Genomic DNA, 10203 nt, shown 5'->3' on the forward strand with positions numbered 1-10203 from the left:
CTATCTTCTCTGGGATGACTTAACTCATTCTTCAAATGCCACCGACACATAAAACATCAGGTGTGTCATCCTAAATAACCATAACAACCAAGTCAGCCATAAAACCTAATTACTAATGGTATGATGAAAGAATAAGTATCTGGTAGAATATTGAGAGGGGGGGTGAATCAGTATAATGAAAAACTGATACAAAGTTCCCAAACTTAAATGTAGTCACACAAAGTAAACATATCTCAGTTAAGATCAATATTCATAAGAATACTTGACATCAACCAGTTTAACTGTTATGCCAACTTAACAGTAAACAACTTCAATCTTGTAAACATCAACAATGCTTAATCATAACTCAACATATTCATCTCTCAATGCTTCTATTTATCATGCCTTATTAGAAGTTAACCAAATCAACAAATAAGATCATAACCATAAAAACATTCACCACTTGACACAAATGTTTATATGTGGAAAACCCAAATAGGTAAAAACCACAATGAGATGAGACTCACAAGGATAGCTATCTAAACTCTTCTGAAGTTCACCCTATTAGGAGCCGATTCTGTTAAAGCTTTACAATAAGTCCTATTAAGAACCAATTCTGGTTAGGAATCGCCAGGTTAAGGGATTTACAAATATGCCTTGATGAAAAGCACAATACCCTGTTAGGAGTAACCTCTCTGGAGGATTTAAGAATCCAAGCTAATGGACCACCTTGTTAGGGGATTTAATGAGTAACCAAGCTTGTTAGAGCCTACCCAGTTAACGGATTTCACTACTACTATAATTGTTAGAAAACAAAAGGTTTTCTTGATCTATCTGAGTATCACTACTTTTGCTTGATTAGATCCTTCTAAGCTTCAATCTGCCTTCACTCAAAGTGTAGATCCATTCACTGGTTAGGAAACTACACACTCAACAAGTTTCTATCAATCTTGTCAACAACCTTTACAAACAACTTCATCGACCTTAAATACAAATCAGTTAGGTCGGTAACACAACAAAAACCTAATTCTCATCATCGATATTACAAACAAGTCAGTACAATTTTGACTGTTAAAAATCATGATAATCTCTTCACATTCTTTAAGAAAATTCCAACCACTCCATGATCACCACTTCATCAGAATTTGTAACTCATCATGCGTTGTGCATTAGATGCAATCCACTTTGCTCCTTCCCTAGACAAAAACAAATGTGCCAAAACAATTTGAACTTATCCTCATACAATGATCACACGTGTCTTCATCATTACTGATTATTAGATAATAAACCAACAAACTTGATCGGTTAGGGTTTAACAGCTGACAGGGTTTACAGGTTACATTTCTTAGAAAGGTTTAACCCTTTACACTAGTTGATTAGTTCAACTCGCAAACTTTTACATACCAGTTTACAACATCTTCCACAAATCTCTTCTTACCAGTTACTAGCCAATATAAAAAACAACAATATCAACAATAACATGAATGCCATTACCGGTTCAATTGACATCAATGACAATATATCATTAATGCAATCTATATGCAAAATGCCAACAAACTCAAAATGCCAACAAATTCAAAATGCCAACAATCTCCCCCTTTGGAATTGATGGCAATACAAATATCAACGCCTTTGATTGCTGATGAGATTGGTGAATAGGAATCCTGGTTTACATTACCAAGTATTCACCTTGTTGTTGTCTGTCTTCAGCCTACCGCTGGTTCACCTAATCAGACACATAATTCTTCTCCTCAATCACATAATTCTTCTCTCCTTTTGACAACAATGCCAAAGTGAAAGTAAAAAGAAAATGTAATTCTTCTCTCATTGTCCATCAACATCATTCTGCAACTTGATGCACCCCCTATGGAATACATTCACTTCTTCATCAATCCATGTAAAATTCTGCAAGTGGTTCAGGGAGTGATGCAATTAGCATCGTGCTCAACTAACTTCATGAAGAGGGACAACCCCCAATTGACTTCTAAGATACTTGAAAGTGGTCTTAGGTAGAGGTTTGGTAAAGATATCTGCAAGCTGCTCCTTGGTAGAAACATGCTCCAAGATAACATCTTTACTTTGGACTTTTTCCCTCAAGAAGTGATATTTCAATTCAATGTGCTTAGTCCTTGCATGCAAAACAATATTTTTAAAAATGTTTATTGCACTTGTATTGTCCAAAATAATCTTTATTGGTTCTGAGATTTCCATATTCAAACCTTCCAAAATGTGTCTCATCCACATAGCTTGTGTTCACTTCATATAAGCTGCTACATACTCAGCTTCAGTAGTAGATTGTGAGGTACAAATCTACTTTTTACTACTCCATGAAGCTAGCCTTCCTCCTAGAAAGAATGTTGCACCGGTAGTACTTTTCCAGTCATCAATATTTCCTACCCAATCAACATCTGTGTATGCTTTCAAATCAAAATTTCCACCATATGGATACCATAACTCATAGTCAACAATACCTTTCAGATATCTAAAAATTCTTTTGGTTGCCATCAGATGTGCCTCCTTTGGATTCTTTTGAAATCTAGCAACAATACCAACTGCATCGGCAATGTTCGGTCGACTGTGAACGACATAGTGTAATTTGCCAATCATTGACTTGTATCGTTTTCATCTACAAACTTAGATGCATCTTCCCTAGACAATTTACAACTTGTAACCATTGGAGTTCCAACTAGTTTACAATCACTCACACTGAAAGTCTTCAAAACCTATCTCATATACTTGGATTGAGTAATGAAAATGCCATTCTTCATTTGTTGTATTTGTAAGCCTATGAATTTTTTTATTTCCCCTACTAATGACATCTCAAATTCATTCTTCATTTCATCTGCAAAATAATTACTCATGTCATTATTACCTCCAAATATAATATCATCAACACATACTTCACTGACCAGTATTTCATCTCCTTCAGACTTGAGATAAATGTTGTTGTCATCACTGGTTCTAGTAAAGCCTATCTTCATCATATGAGTATGAAGCCGTTCATACCATGCTTTGGGTTCCTGCTTTAATCCATACAAAGATTTATGCAATTTGCATACCATGTCTTCATTTTCTGTTAATGCATAACCATCAGGCTTCTCTATATAAACCTCTTCTTCCAGTATCCCATTCAAAAATGCAGACTTGGCATCCATTTGGTATACCTTGAACTTCTTATGAGTTGCAAATGCAAGTAATGTTCTGACACCTTCCAGTATTGCTACTAGTGCAAAAGTTTCTCCATAGTCCTCTCCTTCTTCTTGCGCATAGCCTTTGCATACTAATCTTGCCTTATTGCGAATTACAACACCATCTTCATTTAACTTCTTTCCAAACACCCAATTAGTACCTATAACATTCTTGTTTACTGGCTGGGGTACCAAGGTCCAAGTATTGTTTTTATCGATTTGATCCAACTCCTCCTCCATAGATTTCACCCAATGATCATCACCAAATGCCTCCTTAGCACTTCTAGGTTCAAAGGTGGAGATCATGCAAGAGTTCTCTCTTATTCTCCTTCTAGTTAGTACACCGACATCCTTATCTCCAATTATCTATTCAGTATTGTGATTCAGTCTCACATACCTAGGAATCACATGATCATTCTCTTCAGGTTCAGCTTCTTCATTATCATCTTCTTCTGAATTTATTTATTCCGGTTGAACAAGTACATCAAGATTTGCTTTACCAGTTTCTGATTTAACAGTTTCAGGTTCCAAAAGAAAAATAAAAGGATCTTCATCCTTCTTCTCAGAACTGGTTCCTTCTGAAACTTCAAGACATTCATCTACACAAACATCAACACTCTCAACAATTTTCTGTGTCTAGTTGTTGAAGCATTTATAGGCCTTACTCTTGGTGGAATAGCCAAGAAATATGCCTTCAACACTCTTAGCTTCAAACTTGCTTATGTAATCACCTCTTTTAATAAAACATTCACTTTCAAATATCTCAAAATAGCTAACATCAGGTGATATCCCATACCAATATTCATATGGGGTCTTGTCCTTACCTCTTTTCACCAGATTTTGATTCATTGTGTAAACAACTGTACTTACAACTTCTTTCCAAAATGTTTTTGGTACACCTCCTTGTATCAACATAGTTCTAGTAGCTTCAACATTGGCCGGTTGTTTCTCTCTGCTATACCATTCTGCTGTGGTGTCCTTGGTGCAGAAAGCTGCCGCTTGATACCATTATCATCACAATACTTAGTGAACTCCATAGAAGTGAATTCACCACCTTGATCCGTTCTTAGACATTTTATCTTTTTGCCACTCTCTTTCTCAGCTAAGGCTCTGAATACCTTGAATTTACCAAAATCTTCATTCTTATCCTTCAAGATTGTGACCCACATCATCCTTAAACAATCATCAGTGAAGATCATGAAGTATCTGTCACCTTGAATGCTTCTTGTTCTTATTGGTCCACATAGATCTGTATTAACCAAATCTAACAAGTGCTTTGCTGAGAATGACTTGCGCTTAAAAGTTGAAGAAGTCATATTTCCTAGTTGCCGTTCTTTACAAAGAGTATTAACCAGTTTGTCTAGCTGAGGCAGACCTCTTACTGTCTTAGACTTTCTTATTTTAACAATATTGTCAAAATTTATATGACAAAATCTCCTATGCCAAAGCCAACTATCATCTATTTTTGCAATCAAACAGTTTCTAACTTTAGGATTGAGATGAAATAGATTACCTTTGGTATGTTTCCCAGTTTCAATCAATTCACCTTTGTTGTCAAAGATTTTACACATTCCATTTCTAAACTCTAGTGGGTACCCTCTGTCACTAAGTTGTGCCACACTTAAAAGATTGTGCTTTAGGCCTTCAACCCAATAAACATCGTCAACACTGCTCTTCCCATTAAAAGAAACAATTCCCTTACCTTTAACCATACAGGGTGAGTCATTGCCAAATCTAACAACATCGCCATCAAATTCCTTAAAGGAAATAAATTTGCTCCGATCACCGGTCATGTGATGTGAACAACCACTATCAATGATCCAATCATCAGAGTTATCCATTTTGGATACTAGTACCTTATGATCTGATATTTCTTCCTTAATAGCTATGAACACAATATCTTCACTAGCATCATAATCAGATTCTTCATCAGTAATACCTCTTTTAATAGCTACAAGATAATCTCTCTTGTCTTTACCCTTATACTTCTTAAATTTGTCTCTCTTGTATTCATTTTCACCATTAGGGAAGTTAGCTGCTATATGACCAATATTGTTGCATGCAAAACATTTTAAAGGTATCTTACCTCTATATTTACCAGTGCCTCTAGGGAGTCATTTTGCCAACAATGCTTCAAGTTCCACTAAGCTGTCTTCATCATCAACATCTTTGCTGGATCTAGATTCATGACTATGGTCGGTATCTCTCCTTCTTCTCACAGATGAGTTAGAGACAGAAGCTCAGAAGCTCTGCATGCAGATTTTGATTTCTGTACACTACCATCATAGCCATTTAGTTCAAAAGCAATAAGTTTTCCAATAATAGAGTCAAGAGTTACCTTTGTCTTGTCAATAGATTTCAGCTCTTGAATAGCTGCAACTCAGATAGCATAGACCGGTAGTAGGGTTCTCAGTACCTTACTGATTACTGTGGCATCTTCCACTTTCCCTCCTACATTCGTTATCTCACCAAGTATCTCTTTAATCATTTGATCATACTATTGGATATTCTCACCTTTAGACATTCTCATATCACCGAACTTTCCTCTTAAACTCTCTTCTTTAGCAATTTTTATATGTTCATCACCGCTATAAATATATTCTAATTTCTTCCATACTTCATATGCAGTCTCAAGACCATGAACATCTACATATTCAACATCAGACAAAGAATTGATAATGGCCTCTAATGCTTGGTGATTTTCTTGTTGTTCTTTATTCCGATCATCGGTCAGGATTCGAGTGGGTGCAATATAATTAGTTCCTATATGATCCCAATACTAACTACCAAGACTCTTAATATAAATCTTCATTCTGTCACTCCATATTGTATAGTTATCTTTGTTGAACTTTGGACCTTCTTTCTTCATCATGATCTACAAGATATTTTCCTCAAGTTGTTAGGCTTTTAGATTAAGAGGACTTGAGACGTTCTGATACCAATTGATGGTATGATGAAAGAATAAGTATCCGGTAGAATAATGAGGGGGTGCGGATGAATAAGTATAATGAAAAACTGATACAAAGTTCCCAAACTCAAACTCAGTCACACAAAGTAAATATATCTCAGTTAAGATCAATACTCATAAGAATACTTGACATCAATCGGTTTAATTGTTATGACAACTTAACAATAAACAACTTCAATCTTGTAAACATAAACAATGCTTAATCATAACTCAACATATTCAACTCTCAATGCTTCTACTTATCATGCCTTATCAGAAGTTAATCAAATCAACAAATAAGATCATAACCACAAAAGCATTCACCACTTGACGCAAATTTTTATATGTGGAAAACCCAAATAGGTAAAAACCACGGTGAGATGAGACTCACAAGGATAGCTATTTGAACTCTTCTGAAGCTCGCCCTATTAGGAGCCAAGCCTATTAAAGCTTTACAATAAGTCCTGTTAAGAACTAATTCCGGTTAGGAATCACCCGGTTAAGGGATTTACAAATATGCCTTGATGAAAAGCACAATACCCTATTAGGAGTAATCTCGCTGGAGGATTTGAGAATCCAAGCTAATGGACCACCTTGTTAGAGGATTTAATGACTAACCAAGCTTGTTAGATCTTACCTGGTTAAGGGATTTCACTATTGTTGTAATTGTTAGAAAACAATAGGTTTCCTTGATCTATCTGAGTAGCACTACATTTGCTTGATCAGATCCTTCTAAGCTTCAATCCGCCTTCACTCAAAGTGTAGATCCATTCACTGGTTAGGCAACTACACACTCTATCAATCTTGCCAACAACCTTTACAAACAACTTCATCGACCTTAAATACAAATCAGTTAGGTCAGCAACACAACAAAAACCTAATTATCATCATCGATATTACAAACAAGTCGATACAATCTTGACCGTTAAAAATCATGACAATCTCTTCACATTCTTCAAGAAAATTCCAACCGCTCCATGATCGCCACTTCATCGGACTTTGTAACTCATCATGCGATGTGCATTAGATGAAATCCACTTTGCTCCTTCCTTAGAAAAAAACAAACACGCCAAACAAATTTGAACTTATCCTCATACAATAATCACACGTGTCTTCATCATTATCGCTTATCAGATAATAAACCAACAAACTTGATCGGTTAGGGTTTAACAACTGATAGGGTTTACCGGTTACATTGCTTAGAAAGGTTTAACCCTTTACACCGGTTCATGTGTTAAACTCACAAACTTTTACATACCGGTTTACAACATCTTCCACAAATCTCTTCTTATCGGTTACTAGCCAATATCAAAAACAACAATATCAACAATAACATGAATACCATTACCGGTTCAATTGACATCAATGACAACATATCATTAATGTAATCGATATGCAAAATGCCAACAAAATCAAAATGCCAACAATTACATCTTGAATTTACAATAAAAATCATATAATATCAATATGCAGATCATTACAACAAATTACAATGCAATATTAACCATTGATTAGTCATAACCCATCACAAAAATCTGATCTATATAGAAGTCAAACCCTTAGAACATTCCACTAAGCACTTTGCACATTCCCAAGAAATTCTATCATCTTCCACGCTAAAATACATTTTAAATCATTCAGGTGGGTTGTGTCATGTTATCTTCTTCATGTAGATTTGCCACCAATCACCGTCAAATAAAAAATCATGATCGGTTGAGTGAATTCATCACCGGTCCTAAAACCCTACTAAAACCTTAGCACAATTCCATCAAAATTTCAACACATGCCTTATGGTAATCAACATAGGATGTGGTTCTGGTCACATACATAAATCCATCTTAAAATTAAATATGTCTCAAACCACAAGTTTCCAACCATCACTGATTTATCGATTCCATGAAAATATTTGCTTTTACTGATTGAATTCCTAATCCTCAGTCCTACCAATAAACCCTGTCAGACTTACAAATTCTAAATCCAGTAGACCAAATTACTTATCCAACAAGTCAGACATCAAATTTCATCTGTAACCATCATCAAACAGTAATTGACATAGGTTTCCATCAATGACAACACTAATAACTAATCATATCATCATCATTCCTTTACCGGTACAATCATCAACTCATCTACATTAGTTATGCTAGACATGCCAACATAGGGGATTTGCTACCCTCAAGACTACGAGTTCTTAAGGAGAAAATAACCCTACGCTACCTCAATTTACATCTCTATAGTGAGCTAAGGGAGATGATATAGAAGAAGTAAACTTAACAATGCTAATTGTATTTATAAATAAAAAGTATTAAATAACTAGAATACCATAGAATAATAAAAATATTTTAACTACAAAAATGAAAAACTTAAAATATGTACCTTTTATCATCAGGATGGTGAGGTTTTAGCCTTGGATGCCAACATTCTATGGTTAATCTATGTGCTACAATGTTGTCTGTATGGACAAAGTTCAAAAAATCACTAGAAACTATACTTGAAATATCTCCACACTCCATGAACCTGTTCTCCACTTACACACACTGAAATAAGGAAAAATGTTGTAGCTATATAGTGGTTATCCTTAGTCAAACCTCCATTTTAGTGTTTACACCTCTACAGACAACTAGATAGATAGATTTGGATAAAAAGAGATTGCATAATAGAAACAATCCCTGCTTAATGGAGAAAAATCCCCATTACTCAAATATATGATAAATACATTTAGAGATTTGATAGAAATAAGATTGTATTGTAATGTAATATATACAAGAGATAAGAGAGAAAGGAGAGCATTACATAGAAAATGCCTCTCTCTTGAGATGGCAACATGATAGTGCTTGAAAGAAGGCATAGCTATTGTGATATAGTGTGTAGGTTTTGACAAATCCTGTCTACAAACATGAGAGAAAGAGATCTAATAGTGTGATTGTGTCAAATGAGAAAGAGAAGATAAGTATGGTTGCTTAGAATGGGCAGGAATAGCCATTTTGAGTGCCCCCAAGAGAAGGGACACATGTTGAAAGAACCTTGATAAAAAATATACTTGTTTGAATCTAGAATCTTTTTGGGAAACTTTTGCACGGTGTGCTCTTGTTCAACCGAATCAATCCCAAATTTGGACTAAGGGCTACTAATGCTTCATCTTTGCAGTTCATGATTTTAGAATGATAAATTATTGATCTTGATTTTTGTCATAAGTGCATTGAGCTTTATGCAAAAGTATCATTAATGCACATACCAGTGCAATTTGCAACACTACAACAATGAATTCCAAATCAGAATGCCCTATAGATTACCCCCTCCAAAATTCAGCCAAAAAGTGCTGGTCACATGTGCAAATTAGTATAGACCAGGGTTTTCACCTATTCAAAATCTAGAACTGTATGTCTCAGTGTGCACTCTGTAACTTTTGGTAGTTAGACTTGTAATCTGCACACTAAAAAGATGAAAAAATGTTGTGTTGTATAGGATTTTTCCTAAGTCAAACCCTCGGTAGGAATCAACTTCTACTAAAAGTATGATGATTAAAAAAGAGAGCTTTAAACCCCTGGTAGGGTAGATCTTGAAAACCTTAAGGAAGTGTTGAATTGACAAATGATACCTTTTATATGGACCTTCTTTCCTTGAAGCCTCATGAAAGGTTGATGTTGCTTGATAAGAGTTAATGCATGCCTTCATTCATGGAGGAACACATAAACTTGATCATAATTGATAACTTCAATGATTGAACTCAGATCTCTCCTCTAATGTGTTGACGATTTCTAATTGCTTTGCTCAATTAGAGTGATAGGAATAGAATTGTTAATATTCTTTCGAAGTTGTTCGCAAGTGGCATTTTGGTTAAGTGTTTAGCATCTTCCTTTTCTTTTCGGCTTGCTCTTCCATTTGTGCATGCGTGCCACGTGGTGTCATGGCATTGCTCTAAGAAGATCACCTTTTTTGTAGTGATACTTGGCATCTCCATGCTTCATGTCCTGGTCCCCATTTTTGTGCTCGACTTTGAGGTTCCTCCAAGTTGACACATATCTGATAGTTCTAATACTTAATATAAGTATAGATCCAATTGCCAACAAGATGAGAGGGGGGGCGAAT

This window comes from Cryptomeria japonica, chromosome 8 (assembly GCF_030272615.1).
Source record: "Cryptomeria japonica chromosome 8, Sugi_1.0, whole genome shotgun sequence".
NCBI lineage: Eukaryota > Viridiplantae > Streptophyta > Pinopsida > Cupressales > Cupressaceae > Cryptomeria > Cryptomeria japonica.